Here is an 8,767-nt window from a genome sequence, read left to right as displayed (position 1 = left end):
ACACTCTTTATCCACCACTTGTTACCAACTCTGTGTCCGGTGCAGACTCTAAGTGTAGAAATGAAACCAAGTATGGTTGAAAAAGTTCTCAAGGAACAGTTTAGCCAGGCATGTACTTCTACCTGTGGTATAAATATTGGCTGGATTTAGCACTGGGATATGGTGGAAAACTTCGAGTGTAAATTAACCATCTTCTGGTTTTTGAGCAGAAAATCTCAAGGGGGTCCCAGCCATTTCACAGACATAACATTTCTGCAGCCCATCTCGGACAAGGAGGCCTCGAACTCTGACTTCAATGACTTGCTCATGTAAGCCAAAATTAATGCCCTCAGAGATACCTTTTACAGAATCCCTGAAGTGCTTAATTCACACCCAGCTGCAGGCTACAGCAGACAGGAGGGGAAGTTTTAGTCACTGTACAGTCGAAGGAACAACTGCCATGGGTAACGGCGTGCAGAGGTGGCTGAGCCCCTCGGGACTGCTCCTCGTTTGGGCTGTGCTCCGTGCAGCAGTAGGACCGATGGTTGGTTAGGTGGGTGCTTGGGGCTGGGCCACGTACACCTGCTGAAGCTGGAACGTTTTCATGTGTATTCGCTATGGCAAATTCTCCCTCAGTATCACACCCTATGTTCTTTGTCAAATCACAGCTGAAGGGCCTCTTGCTCAAGGAACGCAGCCCAAATTCCTCTGACAACCAGGCTGGGTTAGGGTGATTCACTTCATGAATCAGACAGAACATGCCCTACACTAGCCATCGCTTTTCCATGCTGCTCAGAATCATTTTGTAAATACTCTAAAATCCTACTCTCACGGGTCACAGTCATTTCATTTTGCCCTTGCCTGTGGCTGATTAATGCAAATTAAATTTCATGCCAGTCAGCTCAAGCAATCTGCACAGTGCACAGAAATCCAGAGTTTCCACTAGACAGTAAAATTGTTTTCACCAGTAAGTAATGTTTTCAGAAAAGGTCAGAGTTCTAAATGCACTGATATCGAAGAAAAGAATTCAAAAATTCAATCGCAATAATCTTTGATTTAAAAGTACAATTGAAAAATCCAGCTGGGTTACTTACGATTTTTTTTTTTTTTTTAGTTTAGTATATGTCTGAATAAAAGCATTTAAAATGTTAAAACAACAACCCTGCCTTTAAAGACGGATCTCTGCAAAAAGAGCCAGGAACGTACTAAGCTATTTCCAGCAAATGGCCAAGTCAAACAACACACAATGACAAAATTTCCCCCTGACTAGTACATTTCATGACTATTCACTATATTGTTCCTAAAGTGAGTTCACGTTTTGGGCCAGTGTTTCAACTGGGTCGCAAGATTAGCTCATCCCTATCTTCTAACATTAGATACTCATTCCAGGCAGAGAGGGGAAGTTAAAAGAAAAAAACAACGCAACCCTGCCCTAGGTTTCTCTGTCACCTGAAATTTTATTCTACTTAAATAATACCCAAATATTATAATGATAAATGCAGAATCACGTAGAGGTACTGGAATCCAGCTGAATTACATGATATACAGAATATAACCTTCCTGTAGTCTTGATATCAATATGACAGAACATCCTCTAACTGGATACTCATAACTAGGATACTAAATTTGGAATAATCAGTGGGTTTTTAACACAATCCAGCAATTTTTGGTCAGGTGGGAGTTTTACTTGTATTAACTTCAGGAACATGGGGCTTTTCTAAGTCAGAGTCTAAGATTGCAGATTCAGCAGAGGCTCATACTATTAGAAGTGCATTATATTATATTACATTTATTAACAAGGGAGATTAATGTTTTAACTGGCTGGCCTCAAAATTCATAGTTAATTGTGAAATTCAGAGCATTTAGTGTTTTTTCGTTCCCTATGGTACCCAGTTCCAATAAATACTCCAGTGCCATTAGAAATTACATTGCGTAAGTCTCTATTAAACAAAACGTTTCAAGATGTAAACCCTTAAAAAGAGCACTATATGTTTTGCTGAGGCTATGCCCCCAAATTTAGTTTTGGTCAATCCAATTTTTTAATGAGATTTTGGATATCTAGACTGTACAAAACTTTTTGTAATCTAATTACATGAAACAAAACAGCACATCAAAGGAAAAAATGTGATCTCTAGAGGCTCTTCACTAAGAAAAATTTACTTTCTTTTTTTCTTTTGACATTTTTAATGAAAAATTCTAGTGTTCTCTGAAATGCTCAAGAAAATATTTGTTCTCTAGGCAAATGTCACCTATCTATCTATGAGGTTCAAAATGTTGTGGCTCTAAAGCACGTATCACTGAATCGCTAAATAACGTTACCGAGATATGAGCTGCTTCATGTTTGTCATTGTGGGTATGGAATACTCTCCTGTTGGCTGACTGTCTTTAATTTAGCCCAAGCTCATAAGAAAATGTTTGGCTGTATGATCAGTGACCGACGTGAAGGGAGCCTGGGGACTTCAGTCCAGCTTCTAGTGGCTGCGTTCTCCACACGTGCAACCACAAAGCCAAAGGGAAAGCCAAAGACTGGGAGGGCGGGAAGAGCAACCTGTTACCTCCCCACAGGGTGCAAGTCTAGGACCCTCCAATTTGGATCCAAAGTACAGCGGTAAAAGCCTGAAGTGAAAAGTACGTGGCTACTGCCCAGTCTCTCTGCGTTGTGTAGCTAAAAGCAAGGCCCTGTCACTTGGGGCAGGAATATTTCCTCATCAGTGAGCTCATTCATTTTTTGCTTTTAATAGTTAATGATTTGTTAAGGAGACAATGGAAATGTCTTCAGTGTTTGATTCAGCGTTAGGAAAAAAGGGAGATTCTGAAACACTTAACTATTAGACCTGTGTGTGGTAGATGAGAACTAAAGGGTTAAAAAAAACTAATCGTGGGCAGCCATCAAGTGGCAGAGAGTAGCAAACATACTGGACACAAACAGGTGATAAAAGGCGATAAGAGACATGACAAAATTAAGAAAATAAAGAACACTGTTATAAAGATTTATAGATCAGCTAAAGCAGAGCAAAATAAATGATAAAAAACACTGATAAAAAAGAAATGGGGCATCGGCCATATAAACACGCAGGAAACTTCAATGCTTCTGTATAGTACTATGACACTGCTTTGTTTACACCAGCATTGACCTTTTGCTCCCAAAGAAGTTTATTAACCATCTTGGTCTTTCTTTGTGTTGCTTTACTCATCAAGAGAAAGTTGTACAGGGTTGATTCTGATGAATGGCTTTTTCAGAAAGTCAAGTTATCCTTGACTAGATGCAGATGGCCTAGTAAAAAATGAATGCTGCCAGCAGACATTGTCTTTATCAGTAGTAAAAGTTAAGCAGGGACTAGACTTCCTCATCTCTGGCCAGAGAAACCCAGCCTTCTGTTTCAGCACCATATCACATATTGTCCTAATGAATTCTTGTAACACACTGCAGCCCAGATAAATATGCTTATATTAATGTTTTTTGGCAGTCTGGGGCATGGTACAGAATTGACACAAGTGTTTGGATCCTGCCTGCAGCAGACACTAGGAATTTATACAGCTCAGAAATACTAGACTGTCGTTAGGTTGTTTGTCCTGTGTGATGACTTTCAGCGTTGCAAACCACAGTCCGTCCTCCCCAGGCTGGCTTCGCAAAGGGGAAGCCCGTAACAAGCCCCGCTGAAGTCCTGCAGCTCAGAGCAGGGTGAGGAAGCAGCTCAATCACTAGAGGGTTTCATTCACTTCACAACAGTGCAAAAACTAATTTGAGATTTATATTCCAGGAGGTCCAGTGGGCTTTCACCAGTGCAATATCCATTGCAGGCAATTCAAATCCTGCTGCCATGTGACCTTTCCTTTCTTTGATTCTCTATTCATTCTTCCTTCTAATAACAGAAACGTGCATCTCCACACTTCTGAGGTAATGATCAGTAAGAGATTTACAGCATGAAGCACTACCCTAAGCAGCCCCAAGGACAGCAGGAGCTTCCCCTTTGCAGAATGCCCCGGGCGGGCAGATTTTTAAACCTCTGTGATTGTCAATAGCTACCCGGATCCACTTGGATAAATGCTGTAATTACAATAACAGCACAGTACTGTACTCGGGCTACTGAACTACATTTTCAGCTGTATTACATTATAGTCTTCAGCTCTGACTGCTGCTTTGTAAATCCTGTAACTTTCTGCCGCAAGTTCGGCCATGGCTCCAGCTGCAGCAGGCAGCCTGGCTGCGCTGCGCTCCCGGAGCCGCGCTTGTCCTAAAAGCGAGCAAACCCTCCAGGCTGAGCCGTCTAGCGGCTGAGAGGGAAACAGCTCTTCTGCTCTAAAAACAGCTCTTTGTTGGGCTGCATTTCTTGCCATACAGTAGATAAAAACCTCTTTTTTTGCCTTTACAATGTACGTTTACTGTGCAGCTAGACCGATAACCTAACCTAAAAACCTCAGCAATACGGTTAAAAATGTCAGAGACCTTCCTGGGAGGAAATGTTAAGCAGACGTGATTGTTGTATGAGTAGAGCACGTGCACGAGGACACACCAATTCCCAAGAAACTCCAGGGCAGGATTTTTTCTGGGCAGTGAGGTTACTTTTTTTTTGTGTAGTTTTGTTTTTCAACATTTCATTCAAATGAATGGGAGTTCTGGGGCATGACTCAGATGAGAATGAGCCATAAAAAGAAACAGCCTGAGAATAAATACAGTTGTATTTCTCTCCTGCACATCCACACTAAAGTCTCTCAGTCCCCTGTACGTTTTTATAATCCCCTTGCACCAAAAGGGCTTTTTTGATGCTGGGGAAGGGCAACTAGTTTTATATTAAATTTATCTAGTCATTCAAGCCGGGATGACCAGCCAGGGCTTTCCATGACTGCTCAGCTTATTTTTGCAGATTAAGATCTTGGTTCTGCCAGACTTCATCAGAACATAACTAGCCTGTTTCACATAAAAAACAGTGATGCTATTAAATTATATTTATACCTATGGCATAGGCATTCAGTCATCAGGAACAGAAAAGCTCTGCCTGGGACTATACTTTCTCATTCAGGATTTTCAGTGCCTTTAAACACTTGTCTTTTCAAGCCTTATCTGTGGCTTGCAGCCTCTTCGGGGCAGAGTCTTCCTGCTGCTCATTGTTCCTACAGCACTTAGTACAAGATCTGTCCATGTTATGTGTGTCTTCTAGGAGAATAGATCATCCTCACTGCTCAGAGCCCTTTGAGGTCTCAAAGCTAACTCTTTTAGCAGCAGCAGCTGGCATTTGTGTTCGGATTCCACTCTATATAGAAAACCATACTTTATTTATTTGATGCTCTGGCTTCAGTGGCCATGCTGGTCTTGGTTCCCTCACCACCACCATTTAAGAACCTTACTGTGCTGGCGGAGCCACATCTGCTCATCAGTGCAGATGTGGCCAAACTGAACACTTAAAACTAGGCTTCATCATGCTGCTATTTGAAGCCGCAGAAGTTCTGCCAGCTTCTTTTATGGGAATTGACACAGGCTGTGCTGAAAACATGAAAGTATGCAAACCTTCGTACAAGCAGAGAAGAACATAACCTTTGTATATTTTGTCTTTGCCTCATTTGAATCATACTCTAGCCAACCCTCTTCTTTCCAATATTACGAGTAGTCTTTCATGAAAACTAAAAAAAAAATAATTTTTTTTTTGTTTTTTCTGTTGGTGTCTCTTTCTGTGCTTTGCATTGGTAACTTGCAAGAAGCAAGCTGCTGGGGTAGAAGTTCTTCAAAAACCTGTTTATTAGCAAGCCTGTCAGGGCACCTCACTAGTGAAACCAAGGGCAGCACTTAGGACCAGCGCACTGAGAGCGCACCCATTTCTGTCTGCCAGGCTCATCTTCCTTTCAAACTGTTCTGGCAGTTTCCCTTCATCCCTCAAAGGACACTGCCGACAGCCCTGGTGAGTCTCCCCCGAGCGCCAAGAACTGCTCTGCTCCTCTACTGAGCAACTGGGGCTCAGAGCACTCTCTGCGGCTATTGGCCCACCACTGTCCTCGGGGTTTATCTCAACTCTACCCCCGGTTTTGTCACTGTATCCTTCAATCCCCTCGCTCCCCATAAAAGTGTCTAGCTGTCTCTTAAACTCACTTTACCATTTGCTTCTTTGACCTCACTTGGCAACTTATCCTTGTGTTTATTATTTGAGGTGGAATAGTTCTGGCTACATTCCTGGTTTTACTCTTAATTGTCTAATTTTTAGAATGGTGTCAGTGGGGTTGGGATTTCGGTTTGGCCTTTTTTTAACTCATCGCTCTTGTGACCAGGTCTTCTGTTTCATTAGGCTCCTTCGTGTCATCAGGACTTCCAATAACTAAAAGAATCCTAATGAATTTTTTATTGGATCTTCCCAAATATTGCAGCTGGGCTTTCTTGTCCATTAGTGCCGTTCTGAACTGCACATACTGCCTCTAATTACTTTTTTGTTAATTGGAGGGGAGGGAGGGGGGAGGAGGATTTTCCCCAAGCAAGGAAGAGTTTCCCAGCTGAAAAGCTGAGCGATTCTCCCTCCACATACTTGCCGCAGGGGGAAGGTACAAGCAGGACCGGGCAGTAGAACTCCTTCATGTCCTCTGGCAGCATACCTCTGCCTGCTGGTTGCCTTCGTGTACCCACCTCCAGGTCCAGGTCCACCTGCCAGGTCCAGGCAGCTCTGAGCTGGGGGGCTGCAAGCACCTTCTCGGAGCCCCTCGATCCACTCCAGAGCCTTGTCAGGCCTTTGGACAAGGTGCTGGGAGCAGTTTGCTTACCGCATTGGATTTGCTGTCAGGTCACACTGATGACAGGAAAAGACTGCAGGGTTTTCCCAGTGCCTGTCTGGGGAGAGGGATGGAGGAAGAAACACTGGTTTAAGACACCTACCTGCGTCTTCAGGAACTGTTCCCAGTTGCTGTAAGGTTGGTTGGTGGAGCAGTGAAATGAATCCTACTGACAGCCTGAAACAGATAGGCCTGGTTGGAGAGGCTTCTAAAATGAACAACTCGCCTAACCCACCACAGAAAGCGAAGCAAAGATCTACTTTTTTGCAAGTCCCCCCTTCCCTTAGAGGAATCAGCACCTGTCCGAAGGAGGGACTGCCTTCAGGTTGATTGCCGAATTGCAGCAAGATAACGCCTTTGTACCTCCTGTTTGGTCAGCGCAGTCTCCACCATTAAAGAATATGACGCGCATCCGAAGCAGATCATGTGGTTACAGTTCAGGCACATTAGCGTTCGTGTTTTCCTAAAGTAGAAGGGACACTTTGCTGGATTCACCTACCTTGAAAAAAGTGGTGCAGGTGAACCCTTGAATCCCACCTGAGAGCATCAGAGAGAGAAGAGATCACGTTCCCTTTCCTACCCAACACATCTTGCGCCTCATGAAGTGACAAGAAGAAGTGTTAACTCTATAATTAACATTCTCCATGCCGGGGGGCTATGGAAGCTACGGGACAGGAATAGTGTGCCAATCGCAGCAAGACATTAACCATCAGCCAAAATAGCATCCATCACTATTTTCAGTTTAAGAACAGAGGGCAGAGGCATAGAAGATTTGCTCAATTAATCGTGGGATTGAAAATTTTCCAGAGAGCTAAGGACACTTGTAAGATATAATAGAGTGCAGCCCCCTCATCTTTCACATGGAGGTCAAGCTCACAGAGACTCAGCCTGCCGAGCAGTTTCTGCTTGCTGCGAAATGAGGAATTGCATGCTGCAAGAACCAGTGTCTGGGGGCTGCTTCTGAGAAATTCATGCAGTAAAGCACTTCAGTAAAGGTGGCTTACCTTGCTGACAGAATCCTGAAAACAGGGAAAAGAAAGGGAGAGACATAAAATGCCTCTCATGACAAAGACTGTAAAAAAACTAGGGATAAAACCAAAAAATAATCTTGTAAACATTTACCATTGTCTTCACTGTACTCGGCGGGCTGGGGGACGTAATGATCATCAGCCATCAGAGTAGCAATAAGTACTTCCATTGAAAAAGTGGCGACAGTAAAAACAAAAGGACATGCTCTGCCACTCATCAACCCACGCTTCATTTTTTGTAGCCATCTACCATCATGATTCGGCATGCGATTCACTAAGCAGCAAAACCACGGCTGTAGTTATTTACAGGTCACTGGAAGTCTGGCCTGCGCTGCAGCGGAGTTTTGGTTGTATTTCACAGAAGATAGTTTTATTTATGTTTGACTAAGGCAGGCACAACTGGAGGCTGATTTTTCTTTTTTTGGCTTTTAGTATAAACACTCGTGGCAGCTCTCTATTTTGGGTGCAGACTGAAAACCAGATTGTTTTGTAGTTGCAGAAAACTGCTGGGTAAATCAGAGGACATTGTTATTGCGACCGAACTTTTCTCTCGAGAAAGCAGGAGGAGTTGCTTTATTTTTTAATTCTGTGCAGTTTTATGTACACCATTCGCTCCAAATATTTGATGTTTGCCACACTTGTTATGAGTTTCTCCAGAGAGATGCTGTCTTTTGGCAGCAAAAGATAAAGTTGACTGATACAAATGAGTCACAGTACCCCAACAGTAATTAACAGTGATGCAATACCCATGCGAAAAAGAGGACTTGAAGAATTAACTGTTGAGTTTTCTTGACGATGCAGCTGCACTTTAAGAGAGAAAGCTCAACCCATCATAGAACTCCATTGTGTACATTAGAGAAAAAAGCTTGGCAAGATACATTAAAGATTTTTGCTAAAGAGATACAAATATTTTGCAAGGTCAAAGGGCACTGAGGCAGGCTCTACTTACTTCCAAAGAAAAGTAGGCAGTATGACAAAGAAACAGTAATATTTTTTTATCTTCATTTTCA

This window comes from Charadrius vociferus, unplaced genomic scaffold (assembly GCF_000708025.1).
Source record: "Charadrius vociferus isolate BGI_N301 unplaced genomic scaffold, ASM70802v2 scaffold19, whole genome shotgun sequence".
Classification (NCBI taxonomy): domain Eukaryota; kingdom Metazoa; phylum Chordata; class Aves; order Charadriiformes; family Charadriidae; genus Charadrius; species Charadrius vociferus.
Note: the sequence above shows the minus strand (reverse complement) of the source record.